Below are 9,565 nucleotides of genomic sequence, written 5' to 3'. Positions count from 1 at the left end.
TGGGCTTTCTCGAGTCCGCTGCCCTGGCCCGGGGTCTGGGCCCACTCTGCACTTCTCTGTCCGAAGTCCATCCCGGCGCCTGCTGGCAGGCGGCTCTTCCCTGGTTCTCCCGTGGCGGTCTGTCATCCGATGCATGCACCTGTCCCCACTCAGGGCCTCCCCACAGTCCCCTCTGCGTGGCAAGCTGCTCTTTCCCGGCTCTGGGGTCTCCTTAGGTCCACCGGGCAGAGATGGCGCCTGTCGGCGGTCCCCTGGCTGCTCCGTTTAAAATGTCACTGCCTGCCGCAGGCGCCAGCTGTCTGTCTGTCCATCATAAAGTGAGCTGCAACTTATTAATTAATTAATTAAAAAAAAAACCTATATGCCCCTTACTGGAACTGAAGCCCCTGATGTTGGGATACACACAGTAAGCCCTGAAGGGGACCATCTCCATGTGGGGTGGCAAACCCAGTTACACCCAGTTGGAAGCCCCACCTGAGCAGACTCTCGGGCTGCCTCCCTGCCTACTGCGGAGTCAGCTAGCTGCTTCTCCCTGTTCAGGTCCCGGTTGAATCACAGACTGCACATTGTTCACATGGGTTCTGCTCAAAAAGTTTTTCCTCTCCTGTGGATGCCACAGTCGGACTGCAGCAAAATAACCAGGGGGGTGAGGAACAACTTGTGTAGATGGATATAGCAGGAGTGGGAGCCATTTATTGTAAGACAGCAGAGGTATTTATACATTCCACACAGCTTATCTTAATTAGCATAAACTAGATACAGCAGTCAACCAATAAGAAATCTCCACACTTAATGGCTCGCTGGGGTTACTTCACAAACCACTCCCTCTGGCAAAATGCCAGGCGCCATCCTGACTTGTTTACAGACCCTAACATTTCCCCCTTTTGTTTAATTTAAATAACAACCATAGTGGTTTTTACACAAACACCATAAACAATCTGCTACAAGCAGAAGGGGAGGATACAAATTGCCACAATACCAAGCCAATTGATGGTTCCATGCAAGAAGCCTTTGGAAAAATTATACTAGCAATGACACCGTTAGCAAAGATACCGAGTTACAATTTGTTGTAGATTACAGTTTGTTGTCTCAGTCCAGGTAAAGCAGTGTCTCAATAGATTAAGTCACAGTCCAGGTAAATCACAGTCCAGGTAAGTTCTGCAGGCAGGTAGCTTAAGTCACAGTTCAGGTAAGTTCTGCAGGCAGCTAGCTTGATCCGAAGTCTCCTCTGGTTCTCAGCAACACTGGAAATTCTTCCACCTTCGTCTTCACTGGCACTGGGACGAAGGCAGGAACTCCGGATGGCTAAAGAAAATCCTGTAGTATTCCAGCAGGCACTAAGAAAACAACCTTCTGAACAATTTAGTACATTATCTCAAGGTTTTTTACATTTGAAATAAGCCTTAATAGTGCTCATTACTCATTAGCTTTCAGGTGTGGGAGAACCATTGTAGTTACTGGCCTTGGAAATGATCAAACTTCAGGGACACAGGCCTTCTTCCTCCTGCAGCGTCCGGGCAGCCCAGGATGGCCCCGAGAGAGTCGGGGAGTGTCCCGTGTCCCGGACTCCAGGGGAGAGTCCCAGGGAGCGTCCCGGACTCAAACTGCTGAAGCCAGATTTAAAATTAGGTAGTCAGTGTAGTTAGGTAAATCGGGTCTAATATCGAGTGAAATCTAAAATGGAGGCCATGCTGAGAATGATTCAGGGAAAATGCAGGACAACTCATGGAATGTTAATGAAGTCCTGAGAAAAGCCCTAGGCCCAAAGTCCATCCCAAAGAAGTGTTAATAAACAGCCCCCAGCAAACTTGAAGGTGCTAACTCAGAAGTCCTTCCTGCTCAGACTACTTCTTTGGCCCACCTGTGTCCCACCCCTCGGGCCTTCCAACCTACATTCCATCACCAAAACTAAAAAAAGGGGAAACAACTGCACTTCCACGGATTCCACCTCTTGGGTCCCCTTCTTCCTCCGGGAGAAGTCTTTTCTACTGTCCTTTAATAAACTTCTAATTTCTACTCTGACCTTGCCTCGGCATGCTTCTTTGGTGTTATTCTTCAACATTGGGGAAACAAGAACTCGTCACCGGTCAACAGCGTTATCACTGCCACCGGGCACAGGGAGCAAGAGCCTGCAAGACTGTGCTTCTGGGTCAGGTTTGGATTTGGGCTCTCTCAGTTGTGACCTGCTCCCCGGGCAGGGGGCGGGGAAGAGCCCGCTGCCGCTGCTTGGAAACTCCTTGCTGCGCCATGACAGGTTCACGCACGTGGCGGCCACTGCCAATTCACGCACCCTCCAGTAATGAAAAGTATTCAGTAATAGCCTTTTGCTGCAACTTTTCTCCTGATAATCCTTCTTCTTCTGAACTTTCTTTTTCTTTTTGACTAGAGTTCCTGGGCTTCCATCAACACATGCCCTAACTGCTCTTGGTTCCACTGGCGTGCCTCCTTCCCTTAGTAATTTAGTTCTCACCCCTTCCATATTTTCGTTACAAGGACAATACAATACACTGAGACAAAACAAGACACAAACATACTGTATCAATATTCTCCATTTTCTCAAAATGGTCATTCTTTCTCTCACCCTGTCTGCTTAGGGATGAGCAGATTTGCTCCCGTCCTATCTTTCTAGGGACGGGCAGCTTTTTTTCGTCACTTACCCCCGAGTGTCCTGGGGCTCCCCATACGGGTCACCATCTGCCGCAGTCCAGATGCAGCAAAATAACCGGAGGGTGACGAACAACTTGTGTAGATCCATACAGCAGGAGTGGGAGCCATTTATTGTAAGACAACAGAGGTATTTATACATTCCACACAGCTTATCTTAATTAGCATAAACTAGATACAGCAGTCAACCAATAAGAAATTTCCACACTTAATGGCTTGCTGGGGTTACTTCACAAACCACTCCCTCTGGCAAAATGCCAGGCGCCATCCAGACTTGTTTACAGACTCTAACATTTGCCAGGCGCCATCCTGACTTGTTTACAGACCCTAACATGTGGGGACATCTCCAGAGTCGAACTAGGGTTTTCACCATCTAGAAGAATCTACTCCAACTGTGGGCACTTCCGGGGCGGGCTGGTCATTCCTGGTCCCTCTCTCAGCCACTATTTCCATTCACCGAGCCACGCCCTGCGCGCCTAGGCCTCGGATTCCTGCGGGCTCCCTTCTGCTGTTTCCTTCTGCCTGAGATGCCCCGCCCCACCCTGCATTGTCACCCCACCCCCTACTCAGCTCCCTGCCCGAGGAGTGGACCAACGATCCTCTGCAGCAGCACCTGTGCTGTTAATTCAAGTGCAGTTTCACGCTCTCTCTCTCTTTCTTTTAAATTGGTGCGTTATAATTATACATAATAGTGGGTCTCATTGTGACATATTCCTACAGGCACATACAAATTGGACAACTTAATTCCTCTGAACCCCCCTTTCCCTTCCCCTTTGTTCCCCTTGGCCCCCTTCCTCTACTCAACTGATCTCCCTTCTATTTTCATGAGGATCCCTCTCCCTCTTTTCCTCCCTGTTGCCTCTCTAGCTTCCATGAATGAGAGAAAACATTCAACCTGTGACTTTCTGAGTTTGGTTTATTTCCCTTAACATAATCGTCTCCAGTTCCATCCATTTTCTTGCAAATAACACAGTTTTGTTCTTCTTTGGCTGAGTAAAACTTCATTATGTATATATACCACGTGGTATATATACATAATTTTTGTGTGTGTGTGTGTGTGTGTACTGGAAACTTAACCCAGGCATGCTTAACCACTGGGCCACATCCCCAGCTCTTTTTATTTATTTTTTTGAGCCAGAGTCTTGCTAAGTTTCTTAGGGCTTCACTAAGCTGCTGAGACTGGTCTTGAACTTGAGATCCTATTGTCTCAGCCTTCCATATTGCTGGAATTTCAGGGAATTACACTCCCTTCATCTATTGATGGATATCTAGTCCGGTTCCATAACTTGCTATTGTAAATTGCACTCCATGAACATGGGCATGCTCGTATAGCTATTGTATGCTGGTTTGAATTCTTGGCTATGCAAGTGCAGTCTTGGCCTCACCCAGTCCTACTGAGCCTGAGCCTGTCCTTCCTGATATCTCATCTTGCATTGAAGAGCGCTGCTGACACTGGAAGCTCATACATCAGTTAGATGGCCTCCAGGATCTCCCTAGAGACTCCCTTTCTCTGGTTATTAATACTTATTTTCTCCAGCCGACCTTGAATTTCATGAGGTACAAGGATATTTTCCCCCTTGACTGCTTTCCCTTGTGGCTTGTGCTCAGGCTGCTGCAGCCAGGTCTTCTGAAGCCTCTCCACTGCTTCCCGGGTCTGGTTCAGGTCGCCTGTCTTCAGGAAGCCTTCCCTGACAGCTCTAACCAAGCATTCCCCTGGTACTTTCTTATGGTGCCATTGCCTGTTGCACTCTTGTACTGTGAGCAGACTGCAGGGGCCTATCAGAGGGGGGGCAGCCTTAGGGCGATTCCCATGGCAAAGCTACTGCTCCCTGCAATGTGTCATGAGTATGTATGGGCTGGTGACCAGCTCAGAAGAGAGCTGCAAGCTGATGCCTCATCCTTTCTTCCTGCTTTAGTCCCCAATTTGCTCCTATGGCAGGAAGAGGAGCATATATTGAAATTCAACTTCAGCAACCAGGTTTTATTCTTTTCTGCTGTCACCTGGTAGGAATTTTGTCCTGGCGTTAACCAAACCCAGGTCTGAAAGTTCATCCCAATGGAAAAAACAATGAATGTCTGAGAGATGCATATAGGAAGGGAGGAAGGGCTTTATTCAAGACCAAAGAACGGAGAAGAAGAATCTGCTTGAAAATCCACTTCTCAACTCCAGGAGTAGAGGGTTACAGATAAAGGAGGAATGAGGAGGAGAGAGAGAGACTAACAGAGGGGTGCCGCAGTCTGGCTGGGCACAAAATCACGAGCCACTCAAGCAGGAACAAACTTTATTTCTGAAACTCCCGCCAATGCCACGCACTGTCCTGGGAAATATGCCGAACCACACACACAGCATTCTCCCAGGCCACACTACACCAACAGGCAAATCCCTCCTCCGGAAATCCCTCCTATCGCACTTCCCCAACCAATGGGAACTCTCCGGGGAGTCCCGCTAGAGCTCCAAAGTAGCAGGCTGAGGCGGACAGCAGGGGTCTAATATCCATTTGAATGCAGATCTTAACATAATCATATCATCTCAATGGCTTGCTGGCGTCACCTTTCAACCAAAATGCCATGCATCATTCCTACTTGGCTATGGCTCTCAGCAGAGGGGAGGAATAGTCATCTCTTTTTTTGGAATAAGCAGAGATCTTTCAGCAACTAAGGGGCTTCCTCCTTTACCTCCTTTCATGGTTTGGTGTTTCCTGTCATGGTGGCTGGTAGGTGTCTTTAGCCTTGAAGTAGGTAGAAAGGAGCTGGGCAAGTCTAGGTCAAGATAGCCCTGTGTTATAGTTCCAAACAAAATCTCTCTCAGTGTGCAGCATGTCTACATGCAGAGCTGATCAGTTAAGGCTGCCGACAGAGACTTATACAACATAGACACAGAGACGTCACTCCTTTTCAGGCTGCTCCAGTCACCTGCCAGACCCCTGAAGGTCCAACTGAAGGGTCAGTGTTTTCAGCAAAAGTGGTCTTCACATCTCTGAAAAGTAATCTAGGCAATATTGTTACCATAACCTACATATTATAGGTAGTATCTGTAGCAAAGCTGGTGGAAGATTGTGTGACTTCCAAATTTAGTGATTGTTTAAAGTCAACTAAGAGCAAGCCAAGGTAGAGGATTTATTTAGTTTTTTTTTTTTCCTTGGTAACCCTAGTGTCAATATTCTGTTGATACTACTGATATGTCACTGAAATAATTTCTCTACTTAAGAGCTTGCAAAAACTCTGCATTTCAACCAAGGGAAAGCAAATGGAGTCTCCAAAGTAACCCTTGAGGCTCAACATGATAAGGTCCTCTCACTTCTTTAATTTTCTCCTCCCTTCCCTCTCACTCTGTTCCAGTCACACTGGCCTTGCTATTCTTTAAATGCCAAATTCTTTACTTATGATCTATTTAGGCTTTTAAATTTCTTCTTCAGTATTCTGCATCTTTCCAAGAATTTGCTTGTTCCATCTGATTTGTTAAATTTATTGATATAAAGTGTTCATAACATTCTCTTGTAATTTTTAATATTTATTTTTTAGTTATAGTTGGATACAATACCTTTATTTTATTTATTTTTATGTGGTGCTGAGGATCAAACCTAGGGCCTCGCATCTGCTAGGTGAGCATCTACTGCTGAGCCACAACCCAGCCCCCACTTTATTTTTACTTTAAATCATTCAGTAATATTCTTTAGCCTTTCAATAACTGTAAGGTCTGTAGTAATATCTCCTCTTTATTTTTTCTTCTAATGTTGTACTTTTTTCCTAAACAGTCTAATTAAAGATTTATAAGTTTTATTATTTTTTCCCTGAAGAACCAACCTTCAGTTTCATTTACTTTTTTCTCCTTCCTGTCTTCCATTGTCTTCATTTTCTTTTTATTCAATTCCATTGTAACCTCATATTTAGTTCAAGATATTTTCTAAGTTTCTTTTTATTTTATTCTTTGATCCATGGGTTTTAAAAACAGTTATTTAATTTGCATCGTTTGATTCAGTTAGCTTATGTGCACTCAGACTTGTATGCTGAAAAATTCCAAGTTTTCAGGAAAGTTGTAAGATACTCAGGAACCCTTCACTTAATTTTGCTATAGTCTGTTCTGCTTCTCTCCTTTCTGTATTCTTGCTAGTAATGCGAGATAGTAGATTTGAGAATATATTGCTGACATGATGACTTGTTTTCAACCTCTAAATACTTCAGCACATGTATCTTAAAAACAAAGATAGTCTCTATAACTACAGCACAATTAGCACATGCAGGATATTTAATCGTGATATATATTTTTATATCTAAAATACTCTATATACTAATTTCACCAATTTTCCTGTTAAGGTCCTTTCTTATGACTTTTTTCACTTTATCTTACATTCACCCAGGATCACGTCTTGCACTAAGTTGCCTTGTCTCTTTAGTTTTCTTTACTTTGAAACATGTCCTTAGCTTTCCTTTGTTTTTCATGTCATCAATGATTTTGATAAATACAGATCAAAAGGTTTCTCAATTTGGGTTTATTTCCTTCTGATTAGAGTCAGGTTTTGTTTGACAGAAATAACTGTCTGATTTGTATCCTTATAAGTGCATCACATCAGAAGGTACACAATATCAAATAGTCCCATTCCAGTGATGTTTGTTTTGATCACATAATTAAAGTAGAATTTGACAGATTTCTCCTATGCCTTGGTTATTTTTGGATTTGTTCTATGCATTATGTGTAAAAGTTTTTTAGTGATAATTTGAAGCTTTGCATGATGTTATCTTCTTCCAGAGAAGATTTAATTTTGCTTTTGGCAGATGGATGGATTAGGGACAGATCACCTTATTTTTGTCAGAGATTGAAATGACTTATATAGCTGGGCTTTAGTCTTTTAAGAGCTTGTCTAATTTTGGTTCACCTTTCTTATAAGAGGTTAGCAATTACATGTTCCAAACCACAGTGTTAGGTGCTTGTGGGTGCCCTTTCTCTTGGGTGGACCCAGAAGTCTAACTTTATTTTCCCAGCCTTTGAGGTAACCAGAATCTCTGTTCCTTCTAAACCTATCCAGTACTGCTTTTGCTTTCTAAGTTGACAATTGCTTCAAGGGGAAAAGTGGTCCCAAATGTTGGGCTTACTTTCCTTGAATTTGCATCTATTTTATATCTTGGACTGAAAGATACTGCTTTGGTAGATTGCTGATACTTTCAAATCAAATGTTACTATATTTGTTTTCCAATTGTTTTTGGTGGGAGTGTTCATCCCAAATCAACTCAGTTTAGAACCTTTACAATAATTTAAAAATGATTATTGGGCTGGGGTTGTGGCTCAGTGGCAGAGCGCTTGCCTCACACATGTGAAGCACTGGGTTCAATCCTCAGCAACACATAAAAATAAACAAAGGTACCGTGTCCATCTACAACTAAAAAGGAATATTTAAAAAAATGATTATTGATCTCCCCTACACTGCTTATGCAGAGTAAACCAATAATAAAAAAAGTAAATATGGTTACATATGGGAAATCAAAGTCAAGTTCACAAATGCAATTAAAAAAGTAATAGTGTGTATAAAAACAATGAAAACCTGGCACTATATATATGAGTAGAAGGAAACTAAATTTCTGAAACTTAAAAAGTCAAGTGAATCCTCTTTCAGGGGTAGCAAGCTCATTTTATTTGACTATTGTCATATAGTTGATAAATATATATAAATCAATGATTTTGTGTGCATACTATAACCACATTTCATAAATTGGGCTATTATCTTTTCTGAGAAACAGAAAACTCATGATAACTTTGTTATTAGAAAAGAACTTTTTTTTTTCCTTAGGACCTTAGCAACATTAAATTAATTATAATCCAAGTAAGAAAAAAAAAATCATTTTTTTTGTGTCATTCTGGGACAACAGTGTCTTTACAGTATAAAACTGTGGTCAAGGAACCTACATATTCCTATCTTAGTTTTCTTTCATCTGTTATAAGGGATTGGAGTAAAAAATATGTCCATTAACAATTCAGAATTACAAAGTGATATTTTCTAATATTCTTACATTATTTCCCAAGGATGTGCATTACCACTAAGGTAGGAGAAGGGCTGAGGGTTGAAAGTCTTCAAACCTCAAGTGTGAAAAACTAACATTTCACTTACATTTTTGGGTCAATTTACTTCTGGTTTCAGTTGAGGATGCTAACAAACCATTCTCTCTACTGGCATCAACTGAATATATATTTTTTAAGTACCAGAAAACAATAAAACAGTAAGAACCCAAACTTCCTGTGTATAGCATAGGACAGCATGTACGTGTGTGTGTGTGTATGTGTGTGTGTGTGTGTGTGTGTGTGTGAGAGAGAGAGAGAGAGAGAGAGAGAGAGAGAGAGAGAGAGAGATTTACCAAGTCACTATAAAATGGAGTTGTGGGTTAGACTTGATGAATCAGTCAAACGAATTTGATTGTTTTTAAAACCTGTAAGATCTCAAATATTTATCAGAGTATTGTTAGGTAATTTTAGAAACTTTGGTGCTGAAGAGCAAATTGTAGCAGCACAATGATCAGTTATCCATGTTCCCTCTATTTCAGTGTACTGGGACCCTTTGGCTAATATTCTCTGTGATAAAGCTGTAACTTATATTTGTATTTTTGTTAACCTTGCCTGTGGATGACATTGAATTTAATTGAATAAACCGTCTGTGGCTTCTTTCCCAGAATCTCAGGGACCCTGAGAGGGGTTTGGGTTGAGCTGCTTCCAGACACTGTTGTGCTGACCCGATTGGATCCTGCAGGGCCTGTGGTGCCAGATTGCCAGGGAGTGTTTTGTGCAGTTTTAAGTAAGATTCAGTGTATTTCAGCAGGTGGTTTCCACTGCCTCTCAACATTGATTCTCCAGTCAGTAAACTAACTGAAGCTGGCAGGAGAGCACCGGTGACACACAACGCCTGCGCAGGCTGGG

Source organism: Callospermophilus lateralis, chromosome 6 (assembly GCF_048772815.1).
Source record: "Callospermophilus lateralis isolate mCalLat2 chromosome 6, mCalLat2.hap1, whole genome shotgun sequence".
Lineage (NCBI taxonomy): Eukaryota > Metazoa > Chordata > Mammalia > Rodentia > Sciuridae > Callospermophilus > Callospermophilus lateralis.
This window is presented reverse-complemented; position numbering follows the sequence as displayed.